Here is a 19,240-nt window from a genome sequence, read left to right on the forward strand (position 1 = left end):
TTCTTATAGTTTGCTAAACAGCGGGAGATTAAGGCTTGCCCCTCTTATGACCTCATTTTCAGAAGTGGAGGTCAGAGTTTATTTTTATCATGTAAAACAATGTCTGAGTTTGGGGAGTCCACAACTTCTATATCTCTAGTATCATGAGGACCAAGATTACTTCTAAATTTCTTTTTTGAATTCTTAGAATATGGTTCTCATCCTCTTGGTCACAATATGGTTGCTGTACCTCAAAGCATTACAGCAGCATTCCAGGAATAAAGTCAGGGCTATGGTCATCAATTTTTTTTCGTAAATATTATTAAAAGCTTTTAAGGAGCGCCTGGGTGGCTAAGTCAGTTAAGCATCTGACTTCGGCTCAGGTCATCTCAGAGTCCCTGAGTTCGAGCCCCGTGTTGGGCTCTGTGCTGACAGCTCAGAGCCTGCTTTGGATTCTGTGTCTCCCTGTCTCTCTGACCCTCACACGTTCATGCTCTGTCTCTCTCTGTCTCAAAAATAAACATTAAAAAAATTTTTTTAAATAAGCTTTTAAGAGTTACAGATTGGAAAAGCAGAATATAATTTTACCTGATTTTGTATACATTTCGGCAGTTCCCATTATGTAAATCCAATGGCCATTTGAGAAATCTGACTTCTTAACATAGCTTTTTCTAAAAAGAATGCTTGCCATACTCCTTCGGATACGTGATGTTTCCACTGGAAGGATAAAGGCATCCCCCAGATCTCATCAAGAAATTTAAATTACAACTTCTGTAAGGAGAATGTCATGTGTGTTTTTTTTTTGTTTTTTTTTTTTTAAGCAGTCTTAATGCAGGAAGTCCCTCCCCAGAGTCTTGTTGAAAATGCAGAGCCCCGGGACTTTCTCTCGGCCACCTCCTCATGTTCTGTTGTCTTCTCACTTGCCAATTCATTCATTTCTTTTAATTTTTGAATTCCTCTCCTCTTTGTCCCCCTTGTTCCCATGTCCCCTTGTCCCCCATGCTTTTCTCTCTTCCTTCTTCCTTTCCCTCCTCTCTGACTTCATGCCCCCCTTTTTAGTGTTACAACTGCTTTATATGCTGTTGCAGGCAGTGATCTTTTTCAAGTGATAAATGCACCGATACATCCTTAATATTTTTTATTATGTTTTTAAAGTTTATTTATTTAGAGAGAGAATGTGCAGGCACATACACATGCATGGGTGAGGGCCAGAGAGAGGAGAGAGAGAGAATCCTAAGCGGGCTCTGTGCTGTCAGAGGTAGGCTCAATCCCCCAGGAACTGTGAGATCATGTCCTGAGCCGAAATCAAGAGTCAGAACCTAAACTAACTGAGTCATCCAGGCGCCCCAAAATTTTGATTACTTTTAATTTGGACTTCAACTTCTATGAAAACAGGACTGTCCTTAAATATATGATGCCCGTAATATATTTTGAAAGTTCCCCTTGGTGAATGTTTCTTTTGATTAAAAAAAAAAAAAGAAATTCCCTAAGAATGCAGCTATTCTGGTCACCACGTGGTTTTAATTTGGTATTGATCTGTGTAATGTCAAACCTCGGAATAGGTGATGGCATTTTTGATCACTTCAGGAGAAAGGCGTGCATATGTACAATCCCTCAGTGTTCTTTAAAGGCCTCTATGGAAAAGATCCCCTAGGGGTTTAATGATTTTATAAAACAGGTTTTATTTTGAAGCTTGGCTCTCCTGAATCTGAAAAACAAGGAAAGAAGACAGAGACTCTGAACACAGTGGAGAAGAGACAGCAGCAGAGAAGATTGGGGAAGAAGGGGAGAGGACAAATTAGTGAAACAGAACCCCTGAACTTCGTAGAGATACCCCTTTTCTTCCAAGTGGTCTCCCCAGCTGATGTTGCTGTGGTTGGTTGCAGCTAAATTGAGTTGTGCTTTTTTTTTTCCCTCTTAGATATCAGTATTTCCTGGCTAATACACTATTGATGGGGGATCTTTAGGGCCTAAATCCCTCATTTCTCATAAACAGAACTTGGTTTGGAAACTCTCACACGTACAAGCTATGATGTCGTGATTCATGGTAAGAAGCACACACTGGGTCTTCATCCCGTTTCTGGCACAGAGCTCCTAAAACCCTTGGAACTTCCTAAGTGATAATCATCTTGGAGTGCCTGGATGGCTCAGTCTATTGAGTGTCCCACTCTTGATCTTGGCTCAGGTCATGATCTCACGGTTCATGGGAGTGAGCCCCACGTGGGGTTCTGCACCGACAGCAAGGAGCCTGCTTGGGATTCTCTCTCTCTGCCCTCCTCTGATCTCTATGTCTCTCAAAATAAATACATAAACTTAGTTTAAAATTAAAGGAAAAAAAGAGTCTTGATAGAGAGTGGTGCCTGGGTGGCTCAGTTGGTTGAGCATCTGACTTGCTCTCATGGTTCATGAGTTTGAGTTGAGAGCGTAAAGCCTGCTTTGGATTCTCTGGCTCCCTCTCTCTTGGCTCCACCCCCACTAGCTCTCTCTCTCTCTCAAAAATTAACATTAAAACATTTTTTTAAAGGGTCTTGATATTCATAACAAACCCTTCCCAACCACACCTGAGGTTGTACTGATTACGTGGTGTTGCAGAGGGGGCTGCTTGCCAGGAATCTGGACCATGTGATCAGAGGGTTGGAACTGTCTGTGGGGATAGAGGGGCTGAAGTGAATCCATGGCCAATGACCAATGATTTAATCAATCATGCCTATGTCATGAAGCCTCCCTAAAAATCCAAAAAGGACAGGGTTCAGAGAGCTTGTGGGTTGGTGAACACTTGGAGATTTGGGGAGAGGGGTGTGCCTTTCTCCACACCTTGCCCTACACGTCTCTCCCAGCTGCCTGTTCAAATCTAGTAAGTAAAATATTTCTCTGAGTGCTGTGATCCACTATTGCAAATTAATCAAACCCAAGGAGGGGGGAATCATTGGAACCTCCAATCTGGTCAGTCAGAAGCCCAGATGACAACCTGGACTTAGGATGGGCATCTGAAGTGGGGTTGGGGGTGGGAGGAGTCTTGTGAGACCCAGCCCTTAACCTGTGGGATCCAATGTTGTCTCCAGGTAGATGGTGTCAGAATTGATCTGGATTGTCAGACACCCAGCTGCTATCTGAGAACTGGTGGGGGGCGGGGAACCCACACTGGGAACGGTTACACATGCATGCCCTTCACATTTCCATTCTGCTTAATTTATAAAAATAGTAAGCAAAATGCCTTAGGGACATGGGCTGGGGGTGGCGGAGGGTTGCTGCTGCTGCTCCCTCCTGAGATAAGTCTGGGGAGAGAGGCCTGGTTTTCAGAACAGCACCGCAGGCCTCCCTTCCAACTTGAGCCAAGCAGGAGGGGTGTCCTCTCATCTTCCTTTCTGTCTGAGTGGAGTTTTGGCAGAAGCGCCTCCAATTTGTTTGTTTTTGAGATTTGCTGTCTTGCCTGAGTAAGCATTAAACAGAAGGAAACCTCTCTCTCAAGGTGAAAAATTACTTTTAAATTTTCCACTTAGCAAACGGCGTCTTGGCACCCACGTTGGAGAATAACATGAGGGCTGACCTCAGGGGCTCTGCACGAAGCCAAGACAGATAGACCAGGCTGTCTGCAGACAGACATCTCCCTCGTGTTCCCATCACCTCTCTGACTTACCCTGTTTTTGTCTTTTTTTTTTTCCTTGAAGGTCTAAATGACTTTGAAAGCCTTTGGATAAACAGATCTCCACCACGATGCCAACTTGTGTACTTCTTTCCTATTGATTTAGCCTGTAATTTATTTCTTTATTTCTGACACATTTCACTTACATTCCCAGGTAAGGGTACAGTGCTGAAGCTAGAACACTGTAATTAAATAATCGGGTGGCTGGCGGGCCAGGAGAGGCAGTGGTGAAGCTGTTATTTGTTATCCCCCTGTGTGGGGTCACCTGCTCCGAGACAGGGATAGGAGTGGCCAGCAAAGGAAAAGCCAAGTGCCTGTTGGCATGGGCAGGCTTTATTTTTGTAATCAGAGTGGGTTTTCAGGCTGAATTATGACAGTTCCTTCCAAATGCTATGAAATGGTATATTATTACCCCTTGCATGACTGATTCATTCAGCTGGGAGCTGGGGAGAAACAGGCCTGCTGAGTTACCCCATAGCCAAGACTTTACCAAGAAGGTGGGGCGGACAAACTGGGCACTGGGCTTTTTCTTCCTAACTCAATCCGTGTGAAGTCAATAGCCCGCCGGAACCCAGGCTTTGGTGCATTTTTCCGATGTCGTCGTTGTCGATGTGTCTGAAAGTGCTGATTCCATCAAACTACCCCTTCCCGTGCAGATTTCTGTCAGTCGAGAAAGGCAAATTCCATTAGCCGGCCATGATGCTTTAAACAAGTAGCATGGCTTTTCTCTTCATCCACGTCGCGGGGGATCAGCTTTCTCCTCTCATCAGGAATTATAACTGTGTGAAATCATCTTCCCAAGGAATGCGTGGGGCATTCCCTATTTACTCAGGGAACAGTGGGTGCAGTAATTGACGATGTGGTTATTTTTGAAGCACAAGAGCCATGTTATTAAGACAAAGCAAAGCACAATTATAGGCAGATGGCGTGCTTCTGATGCACTAGGTCAGGAGCAGGCTGACTTTTCCTGTAAAGGGTCAGAGAAGAAGCGTTTTTGTGTTTTTCAGGGCTATGTCCATATCTGTTGCACATTATCTTTTGTTTTTATTGGTTTTGCTTCTGCTGTTTTACGATCCTTGAACCATTCAAGGAAAGATTCTTAGCTCGGGGGCCAGGCATAGAGAAGATACAGCTCTGGCTTGTCCAGCTCCAAACAATGGCTTAAATGTGAGTCTCAGAATGAATTTTCAGGGTGGTGTAGAGAACATTTGTGTATTGACGAGACATCTTGGGGTTTAGAGCTAGTCTTCTCTGTGTCCCATCTCTGCTGTGGCTACTCTTAGTTGGGTTGTCTCAAACTTGCTCTCACCCTCTTGGAGCTACTTTTTTCTTATCTGAAACACTGGATAATACCTACCTTATATAAGCAGATGACCATTAGTTTTGAGGACAATAACCTTATTTTTATTTGAAGTAGGAGTTCTGATCCTAATGCTTGCAAGAGTGCCTAGCTTCAAGTAGACACTCAATAAATGCTTAGGTGAAAGACAAGATTAACATTAATAAAATATTATCTACATGAGAACCTTAAAAAAACACTATCTACAAGTTTGGAAAATGTGGTTGATTCATTAAAACAATAAAAGAATGCTTGTATTTGTATTAGTCAGTGTTCTCCAGAGAAACAGAACCAAGTATCCTCTTGGTTCTACATATAAAGATATGTAGTATTTATTATGAGGATTAGCTCATAGTATTATGCAGAATGAGAAGTCCCACAGTCTGCCATCTGCAAGCTGGAGGTCCGGGAAAGCCCATGATGTAGTTCCAGTTCAAGTCTGTTGGCTGGAGAACCATGTACATCAATGTCTGAGGGCAGAGTAAAGTGGGTATCCAAGCTCAAGAAGATAGTAAATTTACCCTTTGTCCGCTTTTTTCTTCGATTCTAGCCTCCAGTGGGTTGAATGATGGCTACCCACCTTGATGGGGTGATCTTCTTTACTCTATGAATGCAGATGTTAATCCCTTCCAGAAACAACCTCACAGACATACCTAGAAATAATGTTTTACCATCTATTTGGGCATCCCTTAACCTAGCCCAAATTGACATGTAAAATTAACTACCATAGCATTGTTTAGGCCAGGGCAGAAATAGTTTACATTGTTTTCAAGAATATATAGATATAATATCGTAAGAACATAATCATGGCTGAATCCTGACGGAGATCAAATAGTAGCCATCAAAGGCATTGTAATGTTGGCCATTCTTTCTTGTTTGGCCCAACCTGGGTTTACAGAATGCTATAAACAGAGGGAATTTCTGTAATTCCTACATAAAGATGCAGAATAAATGAGAGAAAGAGAAAAGGAGAAGGCTGGCCACAAGTGTCAAGGGTGCGCAAAGAAAAGGGAAGAGAAAAAAAGTAACATTACATATGATTAACATACATATCAGAAATAGTGAAAAGACTGGTTGCTTTCAAGATAGTCACTTTAGGAAGCTATATGCTCATTGCAAAGATGGACAAGGCTCTTTATTCATCTGAAAGTACCACTTGCAAACAGCTTTCTGACTTTAGGACACACCCAAATGCCTTAGTAATAGTGAATCTTTGTGTGTGGTAGAAAGGTATAGAATTTATAGGTCCCAGATGCTAAATTCAAATATTTATCCTCTAATTATGTGATAAAGAAAATATGATAAAATATTTATTTTAGAATCTAGGTGGTATGCTAATTGGATTCCCTGTACATTTTTCACCTTTTTAATAAGTTAAAAATTTTGCACAATTAAACATTAAAAATTAGGAAAAATTGATCCTCATTCTTCTAACCGTGTGTATTACTCTCTAAACCTTAATTTCATTACCCACAAAATGGAAATCATGAAATATATCTCACAGGATCATTGTGGGGATTGGTTGTACCATTCTACATTCAAGTCTTTGTAAAGGGAAATTCACAATGCAAATGCTGTTTATAAAATCTATGTCTAGGGAAATTTTTTTAAAATTCTTCTTTGTAATGGGCAATGCACACAGGCTGTCTACAGTGAAGAGTCATTCTCCTGATCTCTCCTGGCTTTCACCATCTCCCTTCCTAGTGGTGACCTCATTTTTCATGAACATTAGTAACAGAGTAACCTTAATAAAGCAACATCTCCTGTGTCTGTAGTGATGTCTCTTTTCATGTCTAATATTGTGTATTTGTGACATCATTTTAATCAGCTTTGAAGGACTTTTGTCTTCTTAAAGGACTTAGTCTTTCTTAAAGAATCAACTTTTGTCTTTGTGATCCTTTAGACATGAATTTTGTTTTTCATTTCTTTGAATTCTGCCTTCAATTTTGTTATTTCTTCTTTGGCTAATTCCTTTGATTTCATTTTGTTGGTTCTTTCAAAACTTCCTAAGTTAGGTGTCAACCTCATTTATTTATAAAAACGTATTTTATGGGTATTATATTAATATGTAAACATTCAAAACTATTTCCCTTTGAGTATCACTTTAGCTTCATCCTTAATCTCTTAATATCTAGCATATTTATTATAATGCAGTTAAATATCCAAAATTCCTTCTTCTGTGATGCATGGGTGGCTTAAATTATTTTTAAAATATCTTAATCTGTATTTATTTTGTTAACTTTGGTAACAAATTACTACTTTAATTACAGTACATTCCAAAAAAAAAATGTAGTCCATGTAACACCAATTATTTGGCACTTGGCAATGCTTGATTTATAGTCAGTGCATGGTTACTTTTGTTGTAAATGTTTGTGTGATTTTTTTAACTTTTAAATTTTTTTAAGTTTACTTATTTATTTTGAGAGAGAGAGAACATGAATGGGCAGAGAGAGGGGGAGAGACAGAATCACAAGCAGGCTCTGCATCATCAATATGGATCCTGATGCAGGGCTCGAACTCATGAACTGCAAGATCGTGACTTGAGCCTAAATTGGAAGTCAGATGCTTAACCAACTGAGCCCCCAGGCGCCCTTTGTTGTAAATGTTTTAGGTGTGCCAGGAAAGAGTGCTTACTCTCCATTTGCTCTGTATTCATCCATTGGGTTAAATTTTAATTAGGAATGTGAGATTCATGGCACTCATTGCCTTAGACCTTCATATTAGGATAAGATGAAGCTACTCTTAACATCTTGTTACATATGCAATGGCTCTTATCACAGAGATGGGTGAGAGGTGGATGCTTAATAATTGTGAGTGTTCTGAGGTCAGGAACACTCTCAGAAGTGACTGTTTTGAGGTCAGGAGTGTCTGTACCTCTCTGTCTTCATAGATGCATAACAGATAGTCAGTGTTTGTGGAAATAATGGTGACAGATAATTCACTTTTTTTTTCCTGATAGGAAAAGAAAATTAATTTGGGAAAAAAGAGAGAAACTTCAGTTGGCTTTATAGATAGTAAGACAGGTTATATTAGAATGGTCCTAAAAATCACATTTTACTGAATATCTTTACATAAAGAAATCAATGGCCTATCCTCAGGTTTGATTTATGTGGGAACTGCCTGGTGGTCCAGGGACAAAGAGGGGGCTACTGAGAAGAACTCATATGCTCTGGGTGAGACATTATGGTATTCAACAGAATAGAATAAAGCATTTTACCACCCATTGGTATTTCAACATCTTAAACTAATGATCAATAAATCTGATTAAATAAGATTAGAGGTCTCTAAGTGCTAAAATTCCCATGGCTCCCATGGTGCTCTCTGTCTGTCTAGCTGTTGTCACATTGGCGGATAAATCCAATCATTAAACCACATCTTTCTACAACTCAGACCTATCTTAATGGCAAAGGTGAAGGGCAGAAAGAAACCTGTGTGTCCTGCATGTATCAACCCTTCAGTGAGGTGAAATAAGCAGAGGGTCAGTGGTGAGATAGCTTTGTGTTTGTCCTGTTTTTCATCCGAAATGTATTTTTCATAGTAATGGTAATAGCTAAAATGTATGTGGTTTACATATATAAATTTATTGAATCCTCTTAATAGCCCAATGTGGTAGGTATTGTCCTTAGCCCCAGTTGGTAAATGAAAAAATTGAATACAGAGATGTTAAAAGATTTGCCAGTGGGTATATTAATTAATAAACTACCTATTTTCACTACTACTTTAGTAACTCTGATACATCATCTTAGCCGAAGTAGCTCTCAGCTGTTGGGTAGAGTCAAGATTACTCTGTCCATGGTACTCAGGTAGCTTCTGACGATGTGATCCTCAACAGCAGGGCTAATGTCTTTCTCCTCCCTGTGAAGCATATAGTTGTACTTGATGTATCATGTGATTGAGTTATTTCTCTTCATTTTGCTGGTTGTCTTGGGTACTGTGCTGGGATCTTGCATGTCTTCTCTCTCCTTACAAAAACAAGGGATCCACAGAATTGATTGGAGATCAATCTCCACTATCCATTGTTGGAGAACCTATGGACCACTCTGAGGAAGAATCATGGATCTCCTCCACACAAATCCCATTTTAAAACATGTATTCATGGAGATCCAGGGCTGGGGTGGGGGGTGGAGTTTTTCTCAAGGTTATTTAGTTTCTGCTGGCAAATATCAGAGTCAGGGCTGACATCTGATAAAAGCCAAGTTTATGTTTACAGTATAAATTCCCAATTCAGCATCCCATCCCAATGGTGCATCCCAATAAAAAATAAATTCTTAAAAATTCTAAAGATAAAAGCCACAGTAAACGTAGTTGCTGCTAACTTTGATTCCCAACTCCTCTCTGTTATGTGTGGGTTTGATTTTAAGTGTGTAGAAATGGGGAAGAAAGGAGAAAGAAAGTTTGATCTGCATGAGAGGTTTTTGAAATGAACCTTGAGATGACTATCGGGTGAGAAAAAGGAGTTAAAGAAAGCAAAATCCAAGAAGGAAAAGCAGGTGGCTACGACCAATGGAGGAAGGAAATTATTTTCACACTTTGTTGTAAGCCATGAGGTGGCTAAGTGCCACTAAGAAACAACAACAACAAATCATGGGGCAAAGCTGCGTGGCAGAGAGAAGAACATTTGTGTGTTGATTTCTCACTGTGCAAAATGAGACACAAAAGTGGCAAATAGAATAGGACCATGTTGGGTTTGGAGGAAGGCACCTGGAAATCAGCCAGCACCTACAGTCTACTAAACATCAAGAAGGAGAGGAAGGATGTGGGTGGGGGAGTCACCCCTGTGCTGTTCCCTGATTCAAGGTGGAAATGTGTTTATTAAATGACAAGTAATTTGATAACAATGAAGTTTAGTTGCCAAGACATTTAACAGGTACTAAAATGTCATATTGATTTGAACCTTGCTCTAAATGGCACATTATGTTGTTAGAGGAGAAAATTAAAAATCAAAACATGAGAAAGATACTTAATTAGGAGCAATCCTTTTGCATAAAAATGCTGCAATGAGTGTATTGCAGGCCATGCTCTCTACTTTTTCAGGTACCCCCTGGAAGCCTATGGTCAAGATACAGCCCTGTTTAATGCAAGCCTCTCACTAAGTTTAGGGTACCAACCTAACAGCTTAAATGTCAACTGTGGGGGTGGGTGTGAGGCTCAGGTTCAATTCAAATCCATAAATGAAGTTTCTAGAGTGTTAGAGAACAATGAGTAAAAGGACTTGAGTCAGAGAGAAAACTGTTAGGCTTGCTTTTTGTCTCCAAATTCAGGCAAGTTCTTAATCTTCCCTCATCTGTCAAATGGAACCAATATTATCTGCCTTGCAGAACTGTTGGAGTGAATGTCATTTTTAAACTCTTGTCAGCTGTAGAGACTCCATAACTGGTAACTATTTGTATTATCAGTAGTAGTAATATTAAATAATGTCATGAAAAATAGCATTTGCTGTCAAGAGTTTTGTACTACTTAATTTGTCGTCTGTTTTGTAATATGATTTCACAGATGTAAAGTCGTACGTATGACATTTCTTCATCCATGTTGGACCCTCTTGAATGTCTCTCTGGGCTTCTCATTAGGGAGAGTCAGCTTTGTTGGCAAAGAGGCAAGGTTTACCATTCTTCCAGTTGGATACTAACCCAAAGTGTATATACCTTTCAGTAAGTACATTTGGGCTGTTGAGTAGCCGGACCCTTGGAAAAGAGTAAGGTAAACCCTGAAGACGAGGTTACAAATGAGGCAGATAAAACACTACTGAGTGACAGGCATGGGCACAGGGACTCAATCTTGAGTGAACAGCAGGACCTTTCTTTTGACTCCTCTTCAGGAGTGCCTTTTGCTCTAGGTATTTATTCAGCAGATCCCTGTGTTTGATAATAAATACTAGGTGAGAGGCTGAGCTGAGCTCCTGAGTTTCCAACTTGCCTCCAATCCTATGATCTCATGGCTTCTGATCACTGAAAAACCCTTTGGAGGAGGTCCATGACATTTGGGAATGCTACGCTTCCCTGTGTATGCTTCCATCTCTGTAAGAGGTAATGACCCCTGCCCCGTTTTTCCACCCCTTGCTCTGAACTCCTTGCTTTCTACACACTTTGAGTAACAGCATGAGCTTTGGGCTTTCTCTTGTGGACTCTTCGAAACGAGAAGCAAAGCCTGATATCTGTGTTGAAGAGAGATGGGCAGAGGCACCATGAGAGGGGAGGCTGAGTCAAAGCGGGGGGGTTCGCTCCTTTGCTACATGAGTCACTTTTCCCTCCCACAATCCGGATTCCTTAAATTTCATTGAAAGGGCAAATGACTATATAGACATGACAAGGGGATTTGGAGATTTTGGAAAGGTGTTGAAGCTGAAATGATGAAATCCATGAATGTCAGAATACCCTTGCCTTTACCATGAAGAGACAAATGACTGGATTTATCCCCTACAACCTTCTTTATCTCCAATAAGGCTCTGAAAGCTACCGGCTATAAAAATGGACCATGACACACACAAAAAACCCTCTATGCTCAAAACTATTTATCACAGCATGGTTTGCAATATCAAAAGACTGCAAGCAAACCCAAATGTTCATCATTGAGGAACTGATTGGACTATCCATGTATCTACACAGTGGAGTTCTATGCAGCTGTAAAAAGGGATGAGAAATACCTCATTGTGTTGCCATGCAATTATCTCTAGAATATATTTTTAACTTAAAAAGACAAGGTGGAAGTAAATGTGCTTTATCTCAAGGTAACCAAGTAGATGTCAAGGGAAATTTCATTTAGTTATATTCTAGTGAACAAGGAAGTCAGAATAGAATAAAGCTATCACTATTTACACAATTGAGTCAGTGAGTGGGTCTGGTCAGCAATCATCATTGGCATATCATCACACACACACACACAAAAATAGAACCAGACATCCTATGCTTCTAATATAAGTATACAATGCCATTTATGATGTATTCTTGGCCAAAGGAAAATCATTTGAGCAAACCTCTAAGTCCAAACATAAATTTATAGGACACACAGGAGACCAAGAAACAGGTTAAAATATATAATGGCGATATAATCAGTAAAATCCAGACTGAGAAATTCTGCATGAAAATTGCCTTGTTTATCAAAAAACAAAGGTAGAGATGAAGGGGAAGAACCTCTGGATCAAAGAGGATTTTTGATGTTATTAGGAATTTTTGTTAATTTTTAGGTGTGGAAATGGAATGTGGTTATTTTTAAGGAGAATATATATGTACTGAAATATTTGTAGATTAAATTATATAATACTTGGCATTTGCAACAGAATAATCTAGAGAATGAGGGTAGAGAAGAACAAAAGTGGCTACATGTTGATGATTATTGAGTTTGAGTGATGAGTAAATTAGTTTCATTATACTCTTTTCTTTGTGTATGTATTTTCAAATTTCCATAATACATATTTTAGAAAAATCCTCATGTTCTTGGTCTCAAAGACAAAATGAAGACCCAGGAGGTAGACGTTATTGATAGGGATTTTTTCCACTTAGATGTGTAGAGATGGGGCACCTGGGTGGCTCAGTTGGTTAAGTGTCCAACTTCGGCTCAGGTCATGATCTCATGGCTTGTAAGTTCAAGCCCCATGTTGGATTCTGTGCTGACAGCTCAGAGCCTGAGCCTGCTTTGAATTCTGTGACTGTCTCTCTTTCTGTCCCTCCCCTGCTCATTCTCTCTTTCTCTCTCTCTCAAAAATAAATAAACATTTAAAAAGTTATAAAAAATTAAGAAGATGTGTAGAGAGAACTATAAGCTACGTATTTCTTTATTATTACCAATAATAATACTTTTATTTGCTTACTACCTAGTATATGCCAGTAGATTCTAAGCAATTTATCTGTTTTCATTGACTTAATGATTCCGGAAATCCTGTGAGGTTGGTACTTTATTATTCCCATTTTACAGATGAGGTCACTGAGATATAGAAGCCAAGTAAGTCTTCAAGGTCACACGGCTCAGGATGACTGAGCCAGGAATCCAATGGTGGCAGCCTGGGTCCAGGATTCAGTGGCTTCAGCCACTTCCTGAAATGTTTGGATATATGTTACAGAAAGTAGCAGCAGTAACATCAGCAATAAGAGCTAGCATTTATGCTGAGCACTCTTCTGTGGCATGGGCTGAAATAAATATTTTATGTCAGATGTCTTTAATTCGAGACAGTCCTATGTAGTAGTCTTGTTTTCATTTATAATGGAGGAAAACAAAACTCAAGGAGGTTAGTAGCTCATCTGCGATCACTCAGATACAGTCTGGTGGAGGGAGGATACTATGTAAGCTACCAGTTGCTGAGTAAAAAACATCCACCACTTACTGGCTTAAAATAACAGTTCTTTATTTAGCTCAGAGTTGCAGGTGGCCAAGTTAGGCTGGGCTCGGTTGAATGGTTCTTTTGACTTTGGCTGGGCTCTCTCATGAATCTGTTACCAGCTACATTCTGGCTTTGCTTGTGAGAGTCAGCTGTCTATTGGGTGGAGTCCTTTGGTCTCATCTTCCCTGGTAGGCTGGCTTGTTCTTACGATGGAGGCATGGGGCCAAGAGCATGAGTGGACTTATACAAGACATCACTTTTGCCATATACAGTCCAGATTCAACGACTTAGATAGACTTCATCTTTTGATAGGAGAATATCGTAAATTGATTACATTGAAAATGGAGTGGATTCTGGGAAGGAGAGAAAATTGGGGCCATTTTTGCAATTAATCTACCAAAGGCACAAACCCAGCTCTGAGTAATTTGAAAGCGATTGTCTATCCGTCCCTCATTTCAGGTTCTACTGCAAATTTGGATTACTTATTACCAGTCTGGTCTGAACTTAGCTAAATCAGAGTTCGACATCCAGGTAAATTCTAAGTGCTGAGCCCATGTATCCTTGGAGCAGGATATCAAGGGCTTGCTGTTGTAACTTGCCATAGGACAGGATTACACCACAGGAAGGCAGAAGACTAGGTACCATGGGAAAGGAGAGCATTAACAAAAAGCCCCAGTTACCAGGTAATGAGAGATTCCAACAAGTAAAAACAGCAATGCAGCCATAATAGAATTTCAATGAGATAAATTCTGCTTTCTGCCCAAGTTTAGCCACTCAGGAAAGAAACAATTACCTTGTGAAAATGGAACACTCACCCTATATTATCCCTTCATTAAAATATTCAAATGAAGGTAACAACACTGTTATAAGCTCATTTATAAAGAAAAATAACATTAATGCATTTAACGCTAATGCATTTACCTCAGAGCGCTTCCCAGAGATGTTAAAATGTGAAGTTTATAAAATGTTCAGTGATGTTGAACTTGAATTGCAACCTAATGCTTGAATTGCTACATTTAACATTAAAAGCATGTTATTAATCTTCAATTTAGGGGAGAATAATTTCACTCACTGTGCAGGAAAAAAAAACCAGTTATGATGGGATTTCATTCAGATCAAATTTGCTTTAATTGCAATTCTATTAAATTAGAAATAGACATTTTATCCTGATATGATTCTTTGATGTCTTTAGTTTTAATGCTAATAAAAGCATTATCACCACAGGTGTGAGCTGCATTATGTACAATAATTAGGACTTAAATTAAAGATGTGTCAAGCTACCCAAAAGTAATTTGGGAAACTAATGCAAAAGAAATAAATCAGGTGAAACTTGGGGAGGTAGGTTAGTTCCCTACACCTTTGCCAACATCAGTTTCTCATTATTGTATTTTCTTTTAAGAATAAGAATAGGACCATTAAGAATAATACCTTCAAGACATGGTTTAAGAAAGTATCGTAGAGCAATTGAGTGGAACACTTGGCAGGCAAAGAAAGGCAGTGTAGAAAGATATTTAATAAAATGAAGAGGTATAAACAGTGTGTGTTAAGTAAAGACAAAGTCATAAGTTTGTATACTCTACTGTATTTATAAAGTATGTGGAGAAAAGTGTGGGAGGAAATACAAATGTTAATGAGTCATGAATCTTTCAGTGGGGAGTCACAGAGATGCTTTTCAATGTTTTGATTCTGTGTTCTGTCATCATTTTTGATAATTAGCAAATATTCTTCTGTATTGGGGAAAGTCCTATCCAAGAACAAAATGCATTCAGGGTGACTGAGCTTGTCATGATCAAAGACTGTTTTGTATTTCTTTGTCACATCTAAGCACTGAGATGGGTTCAGGCAGATAACACCCTGTGGGGTGATGAATGAATGAATGAATGAATGGGTGAATGGGTGTGTTACAAGAGCTGGAATTCAATATGGAGCTAACCAGAAGGTGGTCAGGAATGATGGCTTTGCCTTTTGTTTTTCCTGTGAAGACCTCTCTTCAGAATCAAAATCTCTTTATGTTCTTGAAGCATATTAGAGGAGAGATGACCAATGTGACCCAATCATGCTCTTCTTCAAAATGGATGAAATTTGGGGACAGAACCAGAAGATATGAACTCAGTGTCAGTACCTCAGGTGATAGATGAAAATCTCCCTCTCACATAGAAGTAAATTGATCTACATATGGCAATGTAACAGGAGACTTTTGGATTTTTTTTTTTGCCAACCTTTGTTAAATATTTTATTAATGTTCGCACCCACTGTGTATCAGGGAAGGGACCATATGCTGTTGGGAAGGCAAAGATAAATGGAGACATGTTTTCTGCCCTCAGGGTGGCTTGGAGTAGAGAGAAGGGAACAGGCTTTAAAAATCCAACATTTCTAGGGTCTGATCCAAGTGCCACTGGTTCCTGGCCGAATGGCAAGTGACTTGTCACTCCCACCTTTGTATGCTCATCTCTAAAATGAGAAAACCAATCAAAGCATACCGAATTTTGTAAAAATTAAACCAGATACCATAAAAACAAGTTGGTACATAGAAAGCACTCCGAAAAACGTAACCATCCTCACAAAAGAAAAAGATGTATAATAAAATACGACACAAAGTAAATATTTTAATGTGCCTTGCACTTGGTTTAGGCTGAATTTAATTGATTTCCGCATCCACCTGGTCTTACCCTCCCTAACTGCTGACGACAAGGAGGACCTTCTGTGCTCATAGCAATTTCATTATATCAAAGCAGATTTGGTTGCCACTGTGATGGTCTTTTGCCAGGAACTAAGAAATTTGTCACCACTGCCATGTCTGCTACTCTCTATCCTCTCTGAATCTTCAAGAGAACCCTCTAATGATTGGAGAAGGGTGTATGAGTCCTCTATTGCTGTGTAGCAGAATTCCTGTGAGTCAGGAATTAGGGCTTAGCTTAGCTGAGTGTTCTGACTCCCCGCAGAGAGCGGTCAGAGTGTTGGCCAGGGGCCGGAGTCTCATGTCAAGGTTCAACTGAGGAAGAATCAGCTTCTAATCTCACTCACGTGCCATGACCGACGGGATTCAGTTCCTCGTGCCTGTTGGTTGAAGGCCACCTCCATTTCTTGTCATGCGGGCTCTCCAGAAGGCAGCTCGCAACATGACAGTTGGCTTATCAGAGTAGGAGAGAGAAAGAGAGGGGAGAAAGGAAGATAGGCAAAGAGAGGGCTCTCTTTGTAATCTAGTTCAGAAGTGACATTCTGCCATCTTGTCTTATTCTACTCAGTAGAAGCCAGTCTTTAGGTCCAGCCCACATTTGGGGAGTGGGGAAGGGGAGAGAGCATCATGTCATGGACGTGGATACTGGGAAGTAGGTGTCACTAGGGGGCATCTTAGATAGTGGCCTTCCATGATAGAGGCTTAAAGAATCACTTAGATAATATTTGAACCTGTGCCTTAAAAGTGCCAGTGTTGGAAACCCAGGTTAGGCAGGTTTGGATCTTGAGGTCTCCATGGCGACTCCTGCATTCTTCCCCGTGATTTGAGCCTATAAGCTGGACTTACTAACGACAAAGAGGACAGAAAGAGAGCTAAGTCATCAAGAGTGACCTTGACAGGTCAACCTATCAGCTGCATGTTCAGGAAAAGGTGGAAAGACCTGAAGAGCCAAACTTGGCTCAGTATTCCCAGTGCTCGCTCACACACACACACACACACACACACACACACACACACACTCTTACTATGTGCCAGACCCTGTTCTATGTGCCTTACAATTCTATGAAGTCATTACCGTTGTTATCATCATCCCTATCCTGCAGATGGGGAAACTGAGCCTCAGGGAGATGGGGTCTCTCAGTCCAAGTGCACACAGCTACCAAGGTGGGAGGATGGGGATAGACAAACAAGCCCTCTCTCAGTTGCTAGGGTATAAACTTTCCCTGCAGCCCAGCAATTCAAGCCAATGTCCAGTGAAAGCTCTGGCCTATGATTCATGAAATTAACAGCTTCCCCTTTAGCACAGAGCTGCAAAGTGTCAGGCAGAGGCAGAAGTGACCGGGGAGGGGAGATCCTATCTGTGCTGTCACCTCCTGCAATCCTTAAAATATTTAAGGGCCATATGATGTTTTGTTTTCTCAGCTCACAACACCTTGCCCCATGCCACGGACACAGAAAGTTCTGGGTGTGACAGGCCAGTGCTTATGCTCTTTGCACCTGCTACTTGGTACCTATTGGCCAGAGGCTTAGACATCCTGTGTCTCAGTTTGGCAGTCCTAACAAGCATAGACATTGGCCTCTGACACACCTGAGTTCAAATCCTGGCTTTCTTAAAGTTTGTGTGACTTTGACCTTACCTTTTTTTCTTTTTCAATTTTTTTTAAATGTTTATTTACTTTGAAGAGACAGAGACAGAGTATGAGTGGGGGAGAGGCAGAGAGAGAGGGAGACACAGAATCTGAAGCAGGCTCCAGGCTCTGAACCGTCAGCACAGAGCCTGATGCAGGGCTCGAACTCACTAACCATGAGATCATGACCTGAGCCGAAGTTGGACGCTTAACCGACTGAGCCACCCAGGCGCCCCTGACCTTACATAGTTCATCCTGAGTTTCCCGATAATTAAAATGGAATAATAATGTCTTCTTGTAGGGTGGTCTTGATGATTCCACAAAGTTGTTTGCCAAATGTCTATAATGGGGACATGCATTCCATAAATGGTAGCTGGTTTTATTCTTAGCCACCGTCATCCAGGTTTTAAACAGGGCACTTTGCTTTCACTTTCCAATCCAACTTCCCCCAGACGATTTTCAAAAATGTCACTACTTCCCATTTTTAAAGGCAGAAGCTTTGTCCACAGCATCGAAAAGGCAAAACATTTGAATCTATGACTCAGAGTACCTTAACACTACTTAAATCCCCCCCCTCCCAAACATCTCAGTAGCTTCATAAACTTGTTTTTCCTCTTTCCTATACATCACAGGGGGCCCTCCTGAGCGTCTGTCCTCCATGTGGTATGTGGGGACCAGGGGCCCCCGATGCTGTGGCTGTGTCGCCTTGGGGCTCAGCTTCTAGCACCAGTGATGAGACTTCGAGGTCTCTGGTGACCCAGACTTCCTTTGGCCCAAACTAGTCACATGGTTTTACCTAGTTGCAAGCCACAGCTGAGAAACTCGGTGTCTGTGTGTGCTTAGAAGGAAAATCAAAACTGCATTGTCCCTGGCATCCAACATAGCAGAGAAGTGGGTCGACAGGTGAGAGAAAGTTCAAATGAATGAACATTACCTTAATATTGCCACGTGGATGGACACATTTACCATGTTGGGGTTTTTTGTTTGTTCGTTTTTAATACCTGGTCTTACAACTATCATTTGAAAGGTGGCATTACTAGTCTAGGCTGTGTTATGATTTTTCCGACTCATTCCCCTATCACGGGGCAAATGTTGAGGATCATTCTGGTTCTCTTCCCCAGAATGTTACAGCTTTATACCGTGAACACTGATTATGTCAAAGCGCCCACGTCCAACGGAGGCGCGTTGCCGGGCAGTTACAAGCCAAATGCCGAAATCAGCCAGTGTAACTCTCATGGCTCCTTAGGCAAAGGAATATTCACAGTTCCAGAGGCCAGCCTGACAGCTCTTACCCCAGGTTCATTGCCTCTGAATTAGAAGGGGAGGGTTAGATGTGTGCCTGAGTCAAATTAAACTTGACATGGGTTGTATTTTCTTCCATAGAAGCCAACCATCTATATTATAATGCTCAGTGGCCAGCGGCAGGGAAGAGGAGTCGTGGTTTCAAATGATCGGGTGGCTAAAAATCAAAGTATGGAAATGCTTCCCGGCGAAGCTCGCCCCTTTCCGCCGTGCAGCACAAACCGTAACTGCAGTCTGGATGGCATGGGGATTGCAGAAAGAGTGCAAATAAAATGCAGATTTGTTTCCATTTCATTCCATTCCAACGGCAGTTATTCATAACAGATAATGTGCAGCCGCTGCATTTCCCAGATGCAATGTG

This window comes from Prionailurus viverrinus, chromosome E3, assembly GCF_022837055.1.
Source record: "Prionailurus viverrinus isolate Anna chromosome E3, UM_Priviv_1.0, whole genome shotgun sequence".
Classification (NCBI taxonomy): Eukaryota; Metazoa; Chordata; class Mammalia; order Carnivora; family Felidae; genus Prionailurus; species Prionailurus viverrinus.